The 20108-nt window shown below is 43.2% G+C and overlaps 1 protein-coding gene and 1 pseudogene across 1 annotated transcript in view; both read left to right on the top strand.

Moving 5' to 3' along the window:
* The window catches only part of PDE7A (phosphodiesterase 7A), a 192073-nt gene that overhangs the window by 11236 nt on the left and 160729 nt on the right, over positions 1-20108 (top strand). The window lies entirely within an intron of this gene.
* LOC138445796 (farnesyl pyrophosphate synthase pseudogene) lies at positions 575-1761 on the top strand (annotated as a pseudogene).

Raw genomic sequence — 20108 nt, 5'->3', positions numbered from 1 at the left:
GGATGAGATGGTTGGATGACATCACTGACTCATTGGACATGAGTTTAAATAAGCTCCGGGAGTTGGTGATGGACACAGAAGCCTAGTGTGCTGCAGTCCATGGTGTTGCAAAGAACTGGACACAACTGAGTGAAAGAATTGAACTGAATGACCAAAACATCACCAGACATGTGTCTCTAAAGATCTTTGTTTAGTCTGTTATGTTCTTGTTTCTACTTTATTTTCCTTTCAGTGTAGCCAACAAAGTAGCAGAGAGAGCAGAAGCAATTTATTGGTCATTTAGCGGGAATTATACTTTTCTTATAAATCTCAAGCTTGCCAACCCAGGAGTCATTACTATCCAATTGCTCTACTCTGTCATCAAATGTCCATTAGTTTTGACTAGAAGGGGGCTTTATGTACAATGCCTGTCATTGTTAGTGTTTAGCCAAAGTTGTGGTTGGCAATTTGACAACAGACTTCATCTTTCATTCTTAAACTAATATTTTCAGATTTGCAATGTGATGTAATTTAGGTCAGAGCTATCAGTTTTCTGTGAGATATTGTATTCACTGGGTTTTAGTTCAATTCAACCCTAAAATATATTGAGTGCGAACCTGCATCCAGGAACAGAGCATTTTACTCCTCCCTCAGAATGAATGGAGACCAGAAATTGGACGCTTACACCCAAGAAAGGCAGGATTTCATCCAGCACTTCTCCCAGATTGTCAAGGTGCTGACTGAGGAGGACACTGGGCACCCAGAGACAGGAGATGCCATTACCCGACTCAAGGAGGTCCTGGAGTACAGTGCCATCGGAGGCAAGTACAGTCGAGGTTTGATGGTGGTGGTAACGTTCCAGGAGCTTGTGGAGCCCGGGAAACGAGATCCTGACAGTCTCCAGTGGGCCCTGACTGTGGGCTGGTGTGTGGAACTGCTCCAAGCCTTCTTCCTGGTGTCAGATGACATTATGGACTCATCCCTCACCCGCTGGGGGCAGACCTGCTGGTATCTGAAGCCAGGCATAGGTTTGGATGCCATCAATGATGCTTTCCTTCTGGAATCATCCATCTAGCGCCTGTTGAAGCTGTACTGTCGGGAGCAGCCCTATTACCTGGACCTGATTGAGCTCTTCCTGCAGAGTTCTTATCAAACTGAGATCGGACAGACCTTGGACCTCATCACAGCCCCCCAGGGCAATGTGGATCTTGGCAGATTCACAGAAAAGAGGTATAAGTCTATTGTCAAGTACAAGACAGCTTACTACTCCTTTTACCTTCCTGTAGCTGCTGCCATGTATATGGTGGGCATTGATGGGGAGAAGGAGAATGCCAATGCCAAGAAGATCCTGCCGGAGACGGGAGGGTTCTTTCAGATTCAGGATGATTACCTTGATCTCTTTGGGGACCCCAGCGTGACAGGTAAGGTCGGCGCAGACATCCAGGACAACAAGTGCAGCTGACTGGTGGTTCAGTGTCTGCAGCGGGCCTCTCCAGAACAGCGCCAAATCCTGCAGGAGAACTATGGGCAGAAGGAGGCTGAGAAGGTGGCCCGAGTGAAGGCACTCTACGAGGAGATGAATCTGTCGGCTGTGTACATGCAATACGAGGAAGACAATTACAGCCACATTATGGGTCTCATCGAGCAGTATGCTGCGCCCCTGCCCCCAGCCATCTTCCTGGGGTTAGCACAAAAGATCTACGAGCGGAAAAAGTGACCTAGAGTCTGTGAAGGTGGGGAAGGGAGGCTTCTCAATAAATTATTGTCTAACCTGTGAAAAAATATATATATATTGAGTGCCTACTGTTTACGAGGTACCATGAAAGATAACAGGGGATATACAGGCGTGAGCAGGGATTCCCTAGTGGGTCAGAGGTTAAAGCATCTGCCTGCAATGTGGGAGACCTGGGTTCAATCCCTGGGTTGGGAAGATCCCCTGGGGAAGGAAATGGCAACCCACTCCAGTATTCTTGCCTGGAGAATCCCATGGACAGAGCAGCCTGGTGGGCTACAGTCCATGGGGTCGCAAAGAGTCAGACACGACTGAGCTACTTCACTTTCAAAAAAAATCAAATGGGACAGATAAGACATGAACCTAGTAACTATAGCATAAGGTAGAACGTAACTGCTGTAAGAAAGAAGATGCAAATATTGTGCTGTGGGATTTTTTTTTAAGTATTAAACATTAATTCTTTTATTTTTTTATAATGTTGTGCAACCATCACCACAATCTAATTTATTTTATTTTGGTTGCACTGCGTGGCATGCAGGATCTTAGTTTCCTGACCAGGGATCAAACACTTGCCCCCTGCAGTGGAAGCTTGAAGTCTTAACCGCTGGAATACCAGGGAAGTCCCTGCTGTGGGATTTTAAGAGAAAAGATATATCATATCCAGTTGGGAAGACTGAGAGATGACATTTGAGTAAGTTTTTGAAGGCTGAGTAAAATTTTGAGAGATTGGGGTCATGAAAATGTTAGTCACTCAGTCATGTCTGACTCTTTGCAACCTCATGAACTGTAGCTTGCCAGGCTCCTCTGTCCATGGGATTTTCCAGGCAAGAGTACTCCCCATGAACAGAGGAGCTTGGTGGGCTACAGTCCATGGGATCACGAAGAGTCAGACATGACTGAAGCGACTTAGCACAGCCATTCCCTTCTCCGGGGGATCTTCTTCACTCAGGGATGAAACCGGGGTCTCCTGCATTGCAGGCAGATTCTTTACCTTCCGAGTCACCACGGAAGCACTGTGGGGAGAGTATTAAAGACACAAGGCCCACAGAAGCAAGACTTTGGAAGTAAAAAGGTGAGGGATAGAATCACAAATCAGCAAAGTATTCTTTTTTGGCAGAAGTACAAGATGGGAGAGGATTTGGGGTGACAAAGCTGGAAAGGTAGGGCATATTTGAAGAAGCTGCAAATCTGCCTTAAAATAGTAAAAATAGTTGAGGCTAGAAAACCTTTCGGTCTTGAAATTATAAGCCATTTCAACCTCTCGGGTAGAGACTGGAATTTACCTTTGGGGCCAAACTGCTAAATCAGTTTTTGTAAACATAACTTAAATGGGCCTTTTAATCCTGTAGATATGAAGGCAAGTAAGTACTCACTGTTTTTCTTAAAGAAGGCCAAAATGGGATGAAGTAACCCAAATGCAAATGCTTTGAACAGTCTATTTAGTCATGTAAATTGGGTGTATCTTAAGCTCAATTATGCTCCTACAGGGTTATAATTTTTTTTTCTCTCAATCTAGATTTAGAATTTCTTGTGTCTGAAAATTGCTGGTTGTTCATGGGAGATGCGTCAATGGATTCTCACCCAAGCATTTATTTACGGGAGATCAGGAATGAAAACCCGGCTGTAGTAGGGTTTTCTCAAGGACCATACTACTCTGCACCACATGATGGAGAAAAAAGGGCTATGAAGGAATTGTATTTGCCTTGTGGTAGTGCTTCCAGGCTGGATTCTTGGTGGCCACACATAGTGTTGCATAAAACTGGACAGCCTAATTTTAGTAAACATGATGTGGGAGGGTGGGGCCTGCCAAGCTAGGTGAGCCTAACTAATGCTTAAAAGTGAGGTTCCCAGGTAAGGGGGGATCTCCTTAGCATTGCTCATCCTGGGAAGACAGTCCACCTAAATCAGGAAGCGAGGGCACTGAGGACAGTGTTTTTCCCTCTAGGCCTGGCACATTGCTGAGTCTGGACTTCCTAGCAGGGACATTATAGGGGCGTTTGTGGTGGAATGAGTTGAGCCTTCCGTATGGAGGTGGGAACTACTTTATTTAATGACTCTGGGGTCATGTATTAGTCTGTGAGCTCTAAGAACAGTAACTTTTCTTTCATTTTTTAAAAAAATTCATTTATTTATTTATTTGGCTGCACCAGGTCTTAGTTGTGTCATGAGAGATCTGTAGTTTCGATATGCAAACTCTCAGTTGAGGCATGTGGGATCTAGTTCCCTGACCAATAATGGAACCCAGGCCCCCTGCATTGGGAGCTTGGAGTCTTAGTCACAGGACCACCAGGAAAGTCCCAAGAGTAGTTAACTTCTCAGTAGCGGTTTGACATTATTTTCTGTGTTATGCTTGTGATACAAGATTCTCTGGTGGCTCAGATGGTAAAGAATCTGCCTGTAATGCAAAAGACCTGGCTTTGATCCCTGGGTTGGGAAGATCCCCTGGAGAAGGGCATGGCAACCCACTCCAGTGTTCTTGCCTGAGCAATCTCACGGACAGAGGAGCCTGTTGGGCTATAGTCCATGGGGTCACAAAAGAGCCGGACACAAATGAGTGACTAACACACATGCTTGTGATACCCTCAAGCATTGAAAGCAATTCTGTTAAAAAGTTATAGCCTGGCCTTAGGTGTGCTGTGAAGAGTTAAGGAGCATCTTCAAGGGTTTCCCTCAGCTTCCCGGGTGGTGCAGTAGTAAAGAATCCGCCTGCCAATGCAGGAGACGCAGAAGACACAGGTTTGATCCCTGGATCAGGAAGATTCCCCTGGAGTAGGAAATGGTAACCCATTCCAGTATTCTTGCCTGGAAGATTCCATGGACAGAGGAGTTTGGTGAGCTACAGTCTGTGGGGGTCTCGCAAAAGAGTCTGACATGACTATGTACGGCTTACGCACTACCCAGGGTTTAGAGTGGGAGGCTAGGACCTGCAGCATTCTTTCTTGGAGGTCTGCAAGGATCTGAGTGGTGGCATCAGCAGGAGACAACCCAGCCTCCTCTTAAAGTTCAAGGGTAGCAGTGGCAGCAGCCATGTGGAGGGCAGTGAAGTCAGCCAGCCAGACGGAAGAACCAGAAGGACCGGCTCCACATCACACATGAGGCAGCGCCCTGGGAAACTCTGAAAAATACCCTGGGAAGATAATGAGAGAACCCAACCAAAGGACATTCCACAGACTATGAGCCTGTGCTCAAGAATGTGAAGTTCATAAAAGACACGGAGAGACTGAGAAGTCATTCTGGAGTAAAGAAGACAGGAGACTTGACAACCAAATAAAATGTGTGATCCGGGGTTGACCCCTGGATGCAAGGAATGAATGCCATTGAGGACATTTAATTATTGGTATATTTGGTAAAATTTGAATATGGGATGTGTTTTGGATAATAGTAGTATGTCTCTGTTGCCAGTTTCCTGAGTTTGGTTGCTGAGTTGTGGTTATGTAAAAGAATGTTCTTGTCCTTGGGAGGTATTTCAGTATTTAGTTGTCTAAGTAAATGACCAGGTATTTAGAAGTGAAAGGTCATGGTGTCTGCAACTTATCTCAAATGGTTTAATCAAAAGATAATAGTATTAACAATGCATATATGTGCATATGTGTGTATATATAGAAAGGGAGTGGAAAAGAGACACTAAAGAGTATTAATTTCATGAGTGAGCACTCAGTATGTAATAATTTATTATGAGAAGCATGACTCTATTTCCCCCTTCCATTGCTCAGTCCTGTCCGACTCTTTGCAGCCCCGTGGACTATAGCCCGTCATGGAATTCTGTCCATGGAATTCTCCAGGCAAGAATACTGGAGTGGGTAGCCATTCCCTTCTCTAGGTGATCTTCCTGACCCAGGGATCAAACCCTGGCAGATTATTTACTGTCCAAGCCACCAGTGACTTTATTTAGGTGTATCAAATAGTACATCTTGGTAAGGTCTGGGACATTCAGGTGACTTTATTTTGTAATCATATCTTGGTAAAGCTTGAGATATACACATTGTATATTTTAAATACTTAATGCTATGTTTATAATGCACTTTGATAAGCATGCACACCGTATAATAATGTATCCCCTTTCTTATAGCATGTAACATTGATTCAGAGCTAGAGCTTTCTAATTGCTTAGTTTTATGTTATGATGGAGAACAGGAGTACTGATGGGCATGGTTGGTTCATTTGCTACTCTGACAATATTGACTTAACTCATTTTTGCATCCTTAACATCTACTATGTTCCTAATAATGTTCCTAATAATGGTGGTTAATGAGTGAATTAACGAAATGAATTGAGTGGGTGTATAAATAGCACTTAAAGGAGCAATGAACTTCTACCACTTTATGAGAGACACAACATGGACAAAAAGGGAGATAAAAAATATGGACAAATCTTCTTGATGAGATCCGTGGACAGACCTTGTCTAGAAGCATCTCTCCATTTGTCTGCCATGGTATTCTCTTTAGCCCAGATTCACATCTGACTTTTTTTTAAGTTTAATGTGTACAACATTGTATTTCTACTTCTGTCAACACTGCAGTGTGCTCACCATCAAAAATTTGTTTCCATTCATCACCATCTAGTTGATCTCCTTTATCCAAGTATCGCATCCACTCCCACCTCATGTCTGACTTTCTTCTGGCTCCTCTATGATTTGGAGATATTCCACCCTTATTTCTTCCTAGTTGGCTCTCCCAAGTTCGGTGTTGTTTCTGGCATTTGCTTAAGTCATCTATTTACTATTTGATGTGTGCAACTCTTGAGTAGATGAAGATCTTGACTTCTGCCAGCTTGTTTCCTCCCTGGGGACCAATAAGGGAGGGACCACATGCGTTGAATGTCAACATATTCCAAATTACTGACCAAAATATAGAATTCCTATCTGGGAAGAGATAGTTATCAAAGCCTACTGTTGTTCAGTCAGTAAGTTGTATCCACCTCTTTACAACCCCCTGAATTACAGCATGCGAGACTCCTCTGTCCTCCACTATCTCCTGGAAAAGCATACTGGCTGAGCATGTATTCTTGTGTGTGTGTGTGTGTGTGTGTGTGTGTGTGTTATTCATAAAAGGCAAGGAGGCAAAAAATTTGTAGATGTCTGTCAAAGCCAAAATAGAATATATTTCTATTTTAAAGATTAACACCATCATTTTTTCTTTTTTCCTCCATTTTTAAGATTGTATATATACATAATTCAAAAATTCTTAAAGTATTAGGTAGCATTTATCAAATTATTCTCCCACTATTCTGAATATCATTAAAATTATATTTTAAAAAGGCTATTTCATGAATAAGTAAAAGAATGAGACTTTAGGCCTCGAAGTATTCAGTGTTCAAAGTTTTAAAGGCATCACCGCAATGTATTATGGATTTAAACATGGCCATTCAGGACTTCCCTGGTGGTCCAGTGGTTAGAAATCTGCCTGCCAGTGCAGGAGACACAGGTTTGATCCCTGGTCTGGGACGATCCCCAGTGCTATGAATCAGCTAAAGCCCATGCACCACAACTACTGAGCTCATACGTCTAGAGCCTGTGCCCCTCAACAAGAGAAGCCACAGCAAAGTGAAGCCCATGAAACGCAATGAAGAGCAGCCTCCTCTCTCTGCAACCAGAAAAAAGCCTGAGCAGCAATGAAGACCCAGCACAGCCAAAGGTAAACAAATAAATTTTTAAAAAGATACCTGCCCATTTCATAAAGAATACGGTTAAAGGAAATAGAAGTAATTTGTGTTTACAGACAAAGAATATAGTAAGCATCAGTTCATATCTGGTAACTGGTGAAAAGTTAATGGCCCTGAAAGAAAAGGAAACTACCCATCTTGCCTTCTGCCTTGTGTTCTCTGCACAGGTAACGATCATCAGATTGAAAAAAGTTAAGGCAACTCCTCTCTTTAAGCCTTGGATAGACAGGATATTATGGGAAGCCCTGATTGCCAGAAACACAGAGATAATTGTGCCACTGTCTATAATCCCTGTGGGCAAGAAAAGAGTGTTAGATAAGGCAAAAGTCCTTCTAATTTTCAGACATAGTAACACTGTGGGTTACAGAAAGACATTTTTAATGTATCTACTCAACAAAACCTTATTGAGAACCTTCTTGAGTAACAAGTACGCTGGAGGTAAAAAGAGAAATAAGATGTGGTTCCTGGGGAAGGGAGGCATGTGACAGATGACACAGTAAACATTTGGAAAGTGCACTATTGATCTGCACAGGATGTCATCAGGCGATCAGAGCTGTGGTGATGAGTATGAGCTTACAAACTAGATGTGCAGTTGATACCAGCTGTCTCATACAAGCCGTGTGGATCTGGAAAAGCAATTGAACAACTGGTCCTCACTCTCCATCTGGGAGTAAAGTCTACCTCCTAGGCTTGTAGTAGAAATTGAATGAAATAACGTAAATACAGCCCTTAATACAATGCCAGGCACAGAGTAGGCACTCAATAAAATGGCAATGATTGGGGTTAGTATTATATCTAGAAATTGTGTATAGGTACTGTTAATCCAAGATTCAAAAACTGTCAAATAATGTTTTGCCTAAAAAGGAAAGATGTGGCCACGAGGAGCTGTATAACATATTCACTAACAAATCCATTATAATTAACCTCTCCTTTTTTGGCATGGCCCCCACACTTAGTTACTAACAAGGTAAACATAACACTAGTGGGTCTAGCCAGGCCCCCAGCATAGTCTCCCAAACATGCCAGTAGGCATTTGGGAAAACTAGGGTAGGCCTGGGGATGGGTCAGCAAAGTGGGTTTGCATGCGGCTGATGATGCTTACCAAAGGTGATGTAAACCTAAAGGGAAGTGTATGAGGCCATTAGTCTGTGAACTTTTATGAACAAATTAGACAAGAGCTTTAATGGCAGTCTCATAAACTGTAACTTCTCATTAGAAGAGATAAGCACATAATGCTTCATGATGGATTCAAGACCCAAAAGGAATTGTCTTCCCAGACCAGAAAAACAGGCCAAGGCTCCTTGAATTTCTTTTTTTTTTTTTTCCTCTGTGTGTAGTCTTTAAAGTAGTTTTGATGACTGTAGACAGCATGGTCTGAAGTTACAGAGAAAACAATAAGGCTTAAGTACTTTACTCCTCACCAAAAGCAAGGGAAATGTTAAAGTACTCATCTTACCATGTATTAGAGATGTATTCCTTCCACAGGCTTCACAGGTGGCACTAAGCACATGCTTGCCAATGCAGGAGACATAAGAGACCCGGGTTCAATCCCTGGGTCGGGAAGATCCCCTGGAGAAGGAATTGGCAGCCCACTCCAGTATTCTTCCCTGGAGAATTCCCATGGACAGAGGAGCCTGGAGAGCTCCAATCCATGGGGTCACTGAGAGTCAGATACAACTGAGCATCTGAGCACGCAGCACAGGTGTTTCATAGTCTTTTCCTTTTCTTTTTGGCTGTGCTGGATCTCCACTGCTATGCACAGGCTTTCTCTAGTTGCTGTGAGTGAGGGTTACTCTTCGTTGCAGTGTGTGGGCTTCTCATCATGGTGGTTTTTCTTGTCGCAGAGTGCAGGCTTCAGTAGTTGTGCACAGGCTTAGTTGCCCTGAGGCATGTGGGATCTTCCTGGACCAGAGATCAAACCTATGTCCCCTGCATTAGAAGGAGAGTTCTTAACCATTAGACCACCAGGGAAGTCTTCATGCATTCTGATGAGGCTTCACAGAACACCAGATAGGGCCTCTTGACTTGCCTGCCTTTGACTGGTCTTGCTGCACTGTGTCTCTTTTCCCTATGGCCGCGAGGGTGATCTTCCAAAGCCTGCATCTCATCCTTTCACTGTTGTCCAATCACTCAGTCGTGTCTGATCCTTTGCAATCCCATGGACTGCAGCATGCCAGGCTTCCCTGTCCTTCCCTATCTCCCAGAGTTTGCTCAAACCCATGTCCATTGAGTTGGTGATGCCATCCAACCATCTCATCCTCTGTCGTCTCCTCCTCTTCCTGCCTTCAATCTTTCCCAGCATCAGGGTCTTTTCCAGTGAGTCAGTTCTTCACATCAGGTGGTCAAAGTATTGAAGCTTCATTGCCTCTGCATAAAACACAGTAATGGTTTTCTCCATGGTCCCCAGAATAAAGCCCCAGTTTCCCAGAGTGGGGTCTTCCTGACCTGACCCCAGCTTAGCTCACCTGGTGCCAACCCTCCTCCCTGTTGTGTCTTCTCCAGCCACCCTACATTTCCAGGGACTCCTGCTCTTTTGCCATCTGGCCTTTGTGCCTCTGTTCTCTCTGCCTGGAACATGCTTCCTCCTCCCTTCCCTTGGTGCATCCTAATACCCCTTCTCCCTGCTGATGCTCCTCATTCTCAACGTGGACCTCTCCCCCTAAGAAGCCTTCCTTGCCTCTCCCAAGTGCTCCCTGTGTGCTCCATGCTTCACCCAACATTGCTCCTCCCTGGGTTGCACTTGTTTGTTTATTTAGGTAGCAAGAAATTTTACTCTTCACTACTCAGGTACAAGAAATGTCACATTGCATGATTACTAAATCAAAACTAAATGTGCTTCTCCTTCTCATCCTTTTGAATCATAAGAATTCAATCTCTGTGCTTTCTCCCTGCCCCACATTCCCAAGATTTCTGAATTCATGCAACACCAGAAAACTAGTTCTCCAGCAGCAAGAGGCTGCAGTTGACAGTTGGGTGCCGGTTGTCTGATTAACTCAGGGACCACCCCTCACCCCAGGACTCCTCTTCACCAATAGCAGGAAAACACAGAGCCCTCACAGCTGCTCAAAGCCTCAGCATGCAATGGCCAGTCCGGCTTGATTCCCTGGTAAGGCCAAGTTCACCTCCTGTTATACAGCCCACCATAACCAGGAACCCCTCAAACTCCTTTTATTTATATCTAGGAAAATCTCAGATGGTAAAGAATCTGCCTGCAATGCAGAAGACCCAGGTTCAATCCCTGGGTTGAGAAGATACCCTGCAGGAGGTCATGGCAACCCACTCTAGTATTCTTGCCCCCATGGACACAGGAGCCTGGTGGGCTACAGTCCATAGGGTTGCAAAGAGTTGGACCACGACTGAGCGACTAACACTTAAAGCTTAAGGAAACCTCCACCTCTCTGTCTCCCATATCCATGTATACTGTCAAACTCAGGGGCCAGCCTTACACCCATGTGGGATAGGATGGGTAAAAGGTAACTGGGTTTCACGAGCACCATGCAGGCCTCTGCATCTAGCTAGAAACAGAAAAAATCTGGATGTGCATTGCTCCACACTCCCCTGGTAGCAAAACAAAAGCAATATAAAAGCCAAAATACCAGTTAATTTTTTTAAAAAAGCCCTCCACCTATTACACGGTTTTTCCTCCCCACTGGGAGAAGAGGGAGAATGCATGGATTCACCATGACATTGTACTTGCTGTGGAGTAGGTGTTTGAACCATTACCCTATACTGCTAGACAGGAAACTAGCTTTAGAAAATGGGCACGCTTGTTAATAATTCAGTAGCCCAGTGTGTTAGTTGCTCAGTCGTGTCCAACTCTTTGTGACTCCATGGAATGTAGCCCACCAGGCTCCTCCATCCACAGAATTTTCCAGGCAAGAATACTGGAGTGGGTTGCTGTTCCCTTCTCCAGTGGATCTTCCCAACCCAGATATTGAACCTGGGTCTCGCACATCACAGGCAGACTCTTTACCAACTGAGCCACCAGGGAAGCCCTAAGTAGCCTGGAATAGGAGTAAAAAGCTTAGAATTTGACAAATCTGGATTTGAACACATGCCCTTTATAAGCTTGTGACTTGATATACCTAGAATATTTGACATCCAAATAGACCATTATTTTTAATGTCCTCTCCGACCATTGACAACAAGGAGAACCAAGAGATATGGGGAATCAAATGCCGACTGTCACTGGAGAAACCCAGTCGTCTATGAAGCCTCTATTGCAAGATGGTGTCTCCTCTTTTCTTTGAACAGGGAAAGTAATCAGGAAGCCCAATTTTGGAGAGCTCAGCTATTTTTATTCTTGGTTTTCTGTTGCCTTCCTTCTACAAGTATATTAGAGAACCATTGGAGAGAGAAAACTATGAAGTGTTGCTTTTTAGAAATGACTATGAAAGCTTTTATCACTGCTATACCCTTAAGAGCCTAAGCTTTACGCTTTTTGAAATTTTAGGGAGAGTGAGCCTATAATTTCAAGATACCTTAAATAGCAACATTTGGACCACGTCTTCCAAGTGCCATTCTTCATAAATCTATTTAGAATCAAGCTTAAAAGTCACCACCAGCAAATCATTTTCGTAGCCTATATGGCAACTGAACATTCTTCTATTTAATTTTTCAGCACTGCTTTATTATAAGACATAGCTTGCAAAAAAATAATAAGCTATTTGTATTGTAAGCTGAAAAGAATGAGAATCGTCGAGTAGATTTGCAGCAATCTCTTCTGAGAATGGCAAGAAAAATAGACATTTCGACTGCACCTTTAGATTCCAGTCAGGTTGATGGAAACAAATAGTCCCAGGTCATTCACCTTAAAACCTAAATAAATAAACAAACAATCAGCCAACCAGAGGTATAGCATTGGTATAGAATTTAAAGACTCAAGAGACAGTTTTCTATAACAGGTTAACCTGGGGTATCCTTTAATGTACATTAATGAAGTCTCCTTCATGTACAGTTGGGAAGGTCCCCTGGAGGAGGAAATGGCAACCCACTCCAGTATTTTTGCCTAGAGAATCCCATGGACAGAGGAGCCTGGGGGCCTACAGTCCATGGGGTCGCAAAAAGTCGGACACGACTGAGGGACTAATACTAATAATACCTCTAAATAACAGAACTTTTTCAGTAATACTCATGTGATAATCAGTAAATGGTCATTATTTCCTTGATTAATTCTTTAGTTTCAAAACAGCAGGCTTTAAAAAGTACATTTTGAAGCTAAAGATACCCAAAGTCATCCAAATATTTAATGAGTGAACTATTTATACTTACTAAACATTATATCTTTCATTGGCAGTTGTTTTATTTCTTTAGATTTTAAAGAAAAATGAAAACTCCAAACTGTTCACATAGGATGACAGCATTAAAGTGACTCAAGTTTTGTTCTTTGTCTTTACAATAATGTTCTATCATTGCTTATTTTAAATTTAGCATGTAAACATAGGAATGGGTAGTACCACAGGGGTTCAAGACACAGATTGCACTCAAAGTAAGCTTGGGATCCCTGGTGGCTCAGATGGTAAAGAATCTGCTTCTAATGCAGGAGATGTGGGTTCAGTCTCCTTTCCGGAGAAAGGAAATGGCAACCCACTCCAGTACTCTTGCCTGGAAGATGCCATGGAGAGAGGAGCCTGGAAAATGCCATGGAGAGAGGAGCCTGGCAGGTGACAGTCCATGGGGTTGCAAAGAGTCAGACACAACCAAGAAGCTAACACTTTCACAAACCAAGCTCAATTTCAACTCAACACACACTTATTCTCTAAATAAATAGAGGAAGACTCTAATTTGTTCTTAGAATTCACATCTGTGTAGAATCCAGTGTTGCTTTTCTTTTTCTTTTGTAAAGGAAAAGTAATTTCTTAAATGTGTCAGTTAAAAGAAAAAAAAGAGCTATGCTAGTTTTGAGGCATATGCTGTATTATTCAAATTCAGTAGTACCTACAACAGTTGCTTAAAATGTGACCAACAAAAGTTTTTTTCAGGAAGGAATATTTTATGCCTGATGTTATCTAGAATTTCTGGTACATAATGATTTAAACACACACATGCATGCATGTGCACACTTGTGCATGGACACACATACATATGACCACATTCATTGGAGAGTATTCATAATAGTTAAAAAGTGGAAGCACCCAAGTGTGCATTGATGGATGACCACAAACAAAATGTGGTACCTATATGCTGTGGAATATTATTCAGCTGTTAAAAAGGAAGAAAATTCTGACATATGCTACAACATAGATAAACCCTGAAGACAGCCTGCTAAGTGAAATAAGCCAGTCACAAAAGGACTATGTGGTTCCACTTGTATGAGGTACTTAGACTTGTCAAAGCTCTTTTGACAAAAAAGTAGAATGGTTGTTGCCAGGGGCTAGAGGGAGAGGCAGAGGAGGCATTATTGTTTAATTGGTTCAAATTTTCAGTTTTGCAAAATGAAAAGAGTTCTGGGGATGGATGTTGATGATGGTGGCACAATAATATATTTAACGTCACTGAGCTGTACATGTATAGTTAAGATGGTAAATTTACATTATATATATTTCGCCCACAAATTTTTAAACGCTTAAAAAAAAAAGGTAGTCTGACTTTTTTTTGTTAGTTGCTCAGTTGTGTCCGACTCCTTGCAACCCCATGGACTCTAGCCCCCCAGGCTCCTCTATCTGTGGAATTCTCTCTCCAGGGAATCTTCCTGGCCCAGGGATCGAACCCAGGTATCCTGCATTGCAGGCAGATTCTTTCCCATCTGAGCCACATTATATTTAAATTACCTGCAGCCAGTGTACCTCCTTATTGCCTGAACTCAGGGCAACCACAACCACATCCACCTCTTAATGTTCTCCTGGACTTTTAGCAAGTTTCTTAATTTCTTTGAGTCTCAGTTTGCTTATTAGCAAGATGGGGATAATAATCTCTTCAAGGAGTCACTGAAAGAATGAAATAAACTGTCCTTGGCTCATAGTGAATGCTTAGCAGTGGTAGTGTTGTATTCATATTTAAATGATTTTTAGATGCCAGGGAAGTGATAGAAATAAAGTTGGCAGAACTAGAAACTGGCAGCATGCTACATGAGTCCTTTTTTAGAAGAGAGTGTAACAAAGTGCAGTGCACAGTTTTGACCTACCGCTTCAGTTTGGTGACTGTGAGCTCCTCTAAGGGCCCAGGCCCATCCCTCTGCCGCTACTGACCATCCAAACCCAAGCAGATATCCTGTCCATCTTTGAAATTAACAGGAGTCAGCCTCACAGATTTAAAGTGTCCCCTTCAGCCAAACAGCACCCAGAGGGTGTACTGGGTACCAGTCTCAGCAACATTGTCATCATCTTCTTGATCTTTTGGCAAAGGCTGGGAAACTGCAAGTGCACACGGAATGGTATCGACAATGTTTAGCTGCCTAGGGCTTCCTCTCTTGTCAAGTGAGTTTATGATGATAATTTTTAGAATACTCTTCTGTGTGGCATTTATTCATCCTCAGGGGCAGCTTCTGCTTCTGCAGCAGGCAGGAAGTTGTACTTGTTCCTGCAGAAACAGGATATCATTGACCACATCTGATGTGACAACACAGGGAGGAAACCCATTGCCTTTGCTAAGTGTATGACCAGCTACTGCTACAAGAGTTAAAAAAAAAAAGAAAATAGGAAAGAATACACAAGCCAGTATAATGTACAGAGCACATGCCGTACAAAATAGGACTACATACAGTGTCTTTAGTTCCAGAAGCTGGTTCTTTGAAAAGAGAAAGAGCAGCAGCAGGCCCAAAACAGTCATTTGCCCCCAGCTACACCAAACTGCAGGGGCTTCCCTGGTGGCTGAGATGGTAAAGAGTCTGCCTGCAGTGCAGGAGACCCAGGTTCAATCCCTGGGTCCGGAAGATCCCCTGGAGAATGGAATGGCAGCCCACTCCAGTATTCCTGCCTGGAAAATCCCACAGAGGAGCCTGATGGGCTGCAGTCCATGGAGTCACAAAGAGCCAGACACGACTGAGCGACTAACACCTGATACCAAACTAAAACGTAATTGCAACTTCAGTCCCTCCCAGAAATGTGACCTTTGCAGGAGTCAGTCTGAAATTTCCTGGTCAACACTGGTGGTGTAATCTGCAGGATAAAGACCCCTGCCTTTCCTTTCCTTCAAAAGAAGGCCAGGTCTGAAACAATCCTTTCTTTTCTTATGCTAATATATTCTTGCCCCACTCTCCTTCTGCCTATAAAAACCCTCCATTTTGTATAGTCTCTCAACAGGCTTACCTCAGTTTAGTGCGTTTCAGATATGCTGTTTTTTACAAACTGAACATTTGTGGCAACCCTATATTGAGAAGTCTGTCAGTGCCGTTTTTCCAACAGCATTTGCTCACTTCTTGTCCCAGTGTCACGTTTTGGTAATTCTCAAATATTTCCAACTTTTTCATTATTATTGCATTTGCTATGGCTGCTTCTTGAGAAACCTGTATGTAGGTCAGGAAGCAACAGTTAGAACTGGACAAGGAACAACGTTTGGTTCCAAATAGGAAAAGGAGTACGTCAAGGCTGTATACTGTCACCCTGCTTATTTAACTTATACGCAGAGTACATCATGAGAAACGCTGGGCTGGAAGAAGCAAAAGCTGGAATCAAGATTGCTGGGAGAAATGTCAATAACCTCAGATATGCAGATGACACCACCCTTATGGCAGAAAGTGAAGAAGAACTAAAGAGCCTCTTGATGAAAGTGAAAGAGAAGAGTGAAAAAGTTGGCTTAAAGCTCAACATTCAGAAAATGAAGATCATGGCATCCAGTCCATCACTTCATGGCACATAGATGGGGAAACAGTGGAAACAGTGGCTGACTTTATTTTGGGGGGGCTCCAAAATCACTGCAGATGGTGACTGCAGCCATGAAATTAAAAGACATTTACTCCTTGGAAGGAAAGTTATGACCAACCTAGACAGCATATTAAAAAGCAGAGATATTATTTTGCCAACAAAGATCCATCTAGTCAAGGTTATGGTTTTTCTAGTGGTCATGTATGGATATGAGAGTTCAACTATAAAGAAAGCTGAGTGCCGAAGAATTGATGCTTTAGAACTGTGGTGTTGGAGACGACTCTTGAGAGTCCCTTGGACTGCAAGGAGATCCAACCTGTCCGTCCTAAAGGAGATCAGTCCTGGGTATTCATTGGTAGGACTGATTTTGAAGCTGAAACTCCAGTACTTTGGCTACCTGATGCAAAGAGCTGACTCATTTAAAAATACCCTGGTACTGTGAAAGATTGAAAGCGGGAGAAGAAGGGAATGACATAGGATGAGATGGTTGGATGGCATCATTGACTCAATGAATATGGGTTTGAGTGAACTCCAGGAGTTGGTGATGGACAGGGGAGCCTGGAGTGCTGCGGTTCATGGGGTTGCAAAGAGTCAGACACGACTGAGCGAATGAACTGAACTGAACTGAATGGTGATGTTATATGTCAATACTGCAAAAAATTTATGACTCACTGAAGGCTAAGATAGTGGTTAGCATTTTTTAGCAATAAAGTATTTTTTTTAATTAATGTATTTGTTGTTGTTTAGTCACTAAGTAGTGTCCTACTGTTTGCAACCCATGGACTGTAGCCCACCAGGCTCCTCTGTCCATGGGATTTTCCAGGCAAGAATATCAGAATGGGTTGCCATTTGCTTCTTCAGGGGATCTCCCCAACCCAGGGATCGAAGCCATGTCTCTTGTGTTGGCAGGGGGATTCTTTACCACTGAGCCACCTGGGAAGCCCTAATTTGGGTATGGGCATTGTTTTCTTTTTTTCAGATATAATGTTATTGCACACTTAGTAGACCACAGTAGGACTTCCCTGGTGGTCCGCTGGCTAAGACTCCATGCTCCCAATGCAGGGGGCCCAAGTTTGATCCCCGGTCAGGGAACTAGATCATGTGGCCCAGCTAAAGGTTCACAGCTACAGCTAAGAGTTTGAATGCCAAAGATTCCATGTGCCACAACTGAGACCAAGTACAGCCAAATAAATAAATAAAAATTTTAAATATTTCCATAAAAAATAGACCACAGTAAAGTGTAAACACTGGGAAACAAACATTTTATATGCACTGGGAAACAAACATTCATGATTTACTTTATTGCAATATTTGCTTTGCTGTGGTGGTCTGAAACCACCACTAAATACTTTCCAAGGTATGTCTGTATTTACTAGATGGAATGATGCCTGCCTGATTCATGAATCCCTGAATAAGACCAATTGGATCTTCAAACTTACTCAGTTCAGTTCTGTTTTTCAACAAAACATAATAACCTCTTGATTTGGGATTTTTAACTATGGAAGACAGGGTTCCCCATTTTTGCATAATGAACACGCCACTTTGAAATATAAGTTTTTTTAATCAGTGACAACTACTGATGGGGATTCTGAGATTCAATGGCAGTAATATTACCAGAATATAATAGGAATATAATTTTTTTTCCTAAAGAGTGTATTAAAAATAACTAACCTTATTTTTCAAAAGAAGGTAAAGACAAATGATAGAAAGAAAATTATCTTCAGAGCCTTATTTGGCACACTATTAACAAGTATCCACAGTGAAGCTAGGCAGTCATTTTTGAATTGAAGGACATTTTTAAAAGGCTACCCTTTGAATGACAAAATGAGTTTTCAGCACTCCACCACCACCACCACCACACATCTTTTCCCCTGAATACTGGTATAGGTGTAGAAGGAGATGTTTTGAAGTGTAACTCAAGTTTATAGAAGAGACAAAAAGGACATAACCTTAATTAGGCACAGGATTCTTAGTAAAAGAGGGAAGGAAAGAAAGGAAGAGACAAAAAGAGAGGGGGGAATGGGGAGGGAGGAAGGAAGAAAGGGAGGGAGAAAGGGGAAAAGAAAGAGAAAGAGGGGAAGGAAGGGATGGAGGACAGGAGGAAGGAAGAAGGAAGGAAGAAGAGAGAGGAAGTAGGTGAGAATGTGCATTTTCATCAGTTCCTCCAGGTGGTCTGTAGCGCAGTCAAGTATGAGCAGCGCTGAGTTCCATGGGGTGGCAGGGTCTCAGCCACACTGTCCTCCACAGTTGGACCTGGTGCCCCAGCTGGAGGAAGGGGAGACGGCCCCGTCCAGACATCAGGCTCAGGAAGCAAGGATGTCAACAGAGCTCAGAGACGACACAGGCACAGGGCCTAGACTAGGCGCTGTGGCCATGTGAAGGCTTGCCAGAGGCACAGCCTTGGGACTGCGACTTGTGTCCAAGGATGTGGCTAGAAACCAATCCTAAATCCCTGCCACCCTGAGGACTCTGTGTCGTTACAGATCACCTACGGAAGCCCCAGGTAGGTCAGTGGTAATCCGCCTGGAGTGCATAAGACATGGGTTTGATCCCTGGGTCAGGAAGATCCCCTGGAGAAGGAAATGGCAACCCACTCTAGAATTCTTGCCTGGGAAATCCCATGGAGAGGGGAGCCTGGTGGGCTACAGTCCATGGGGTCACAAAGAGTTGGACATGACTTAGAGACGGAGCACAAGCGTAAACAGACTCACACAATACGATTTTGTGAAGTTACTCTTGAAAGTGTCAGGTGAACTTTTAAAAATGAAAATAAAGCCAGTTGACAAAGGAAGCTTTGCTGAAGGAATAGAGATTTTAGGAAGGAGTGCCTTAGAGGTTCTAGACTACTTGGGAAGCAGATTGTCATCACGGAATAGGTGACTCATTGTCAAGGACAGATACGTACTGCCTACCTCAAGGGGCGCATCTACACAACACCTCAAACTCACGAAAGCCCATTAGTGAATGCCTTCTCCTACAGCTCCATGACAGGGAGACGCCGTGAAGAACAACCAATAAGCCTTCCCTTCCTCCTGACAAAACAGGTGTGTGCTTAGTTACTCAGTTGTGTCCAACTCTTTGCGACTCCATGGACTGTAGCCCACTAGGCTCTTCTGTCCATGGGATTCTCCAGGCAAGAACACTGAAGTGGGTTGCCATGCCCTCCTCCAGGGGATCTTCCCAACCCAGAGATCGAACCAAGGTCTCCCACATTGCAGGCGGATTCTTTACTGTCTGAGCCACCAGCAAAGCCCTACAAGACAGGACTTCTACTGATAATCAATTTAGGCATGTAAACAGGAAAATACTTCACAGAGGACAGTGACCTGAATGATACTTCAGCAGATGAATTCTCAATCCAGCAATTCTGACATCCACCAAGATAAATAAACCGAAGTTCTATTAAACAGGGAAGGATGTTAATATAGTCTAAACTCATTTGCTCTACAGAAAATATCAAATTCTCCCTTTTCTGAAGAGTCTTGGAGCCTCTCACCAAGAGAACACAGGCCCAAAGCCATGTATTCAGGAATTCTCTGAGAAGTGTAACTTCAGCTCCATTGCCAGAATTATCAAACCTGTGGAATGGGACATCTTTGGTTTGCCTTCGTCCAAGGTCAGGTCTCTCTTCATAGTTAGAAAAAGTGGCTTTTGCGTCTTATAGAATGTTATGCAAGAGCTAGAATGGCTGGGATCTTAGAGCAAGATCCTTTGCAATAACCAGCGTGCACCTTGAGTTCTTGGAACCTGCTGCTCCCTTCATATTTGGCATTAACCAACTCATTGTCCTTGTCTAGACAAGTGCTGTGGGCTGCGTAAACACTGAATTGCTACATAAAGCCTCTATTCATCCAGAGTGAAAATGTGTCAACATGTAGCCTCTAAAGTCCAAGAGGGGCCTTTGTTCAGAGAAAGGACTCTTCACAGTTCCTTTA

The sequence above is a fragment of the Ovis canadensis genome, chromosome 9, assembly GCF_042477335.2.
Source record: "Ovis canadensis isolate MfBH-ARS-UI-01 breed Bighorn chromosome 9, ARS-UI_OviCan_v2, whole genome shotgun sequence".
NCBI classification, from domain to species: domain Eukaryota; kingdom Metazoa; phylum Chordata; class Mammalia; order Artiodactyla; family Bovidae; genus Ovis; species Ovis canadensis.
This window is presented reverse-complemented; position numbering and strand designations above follow the sequence as displayed.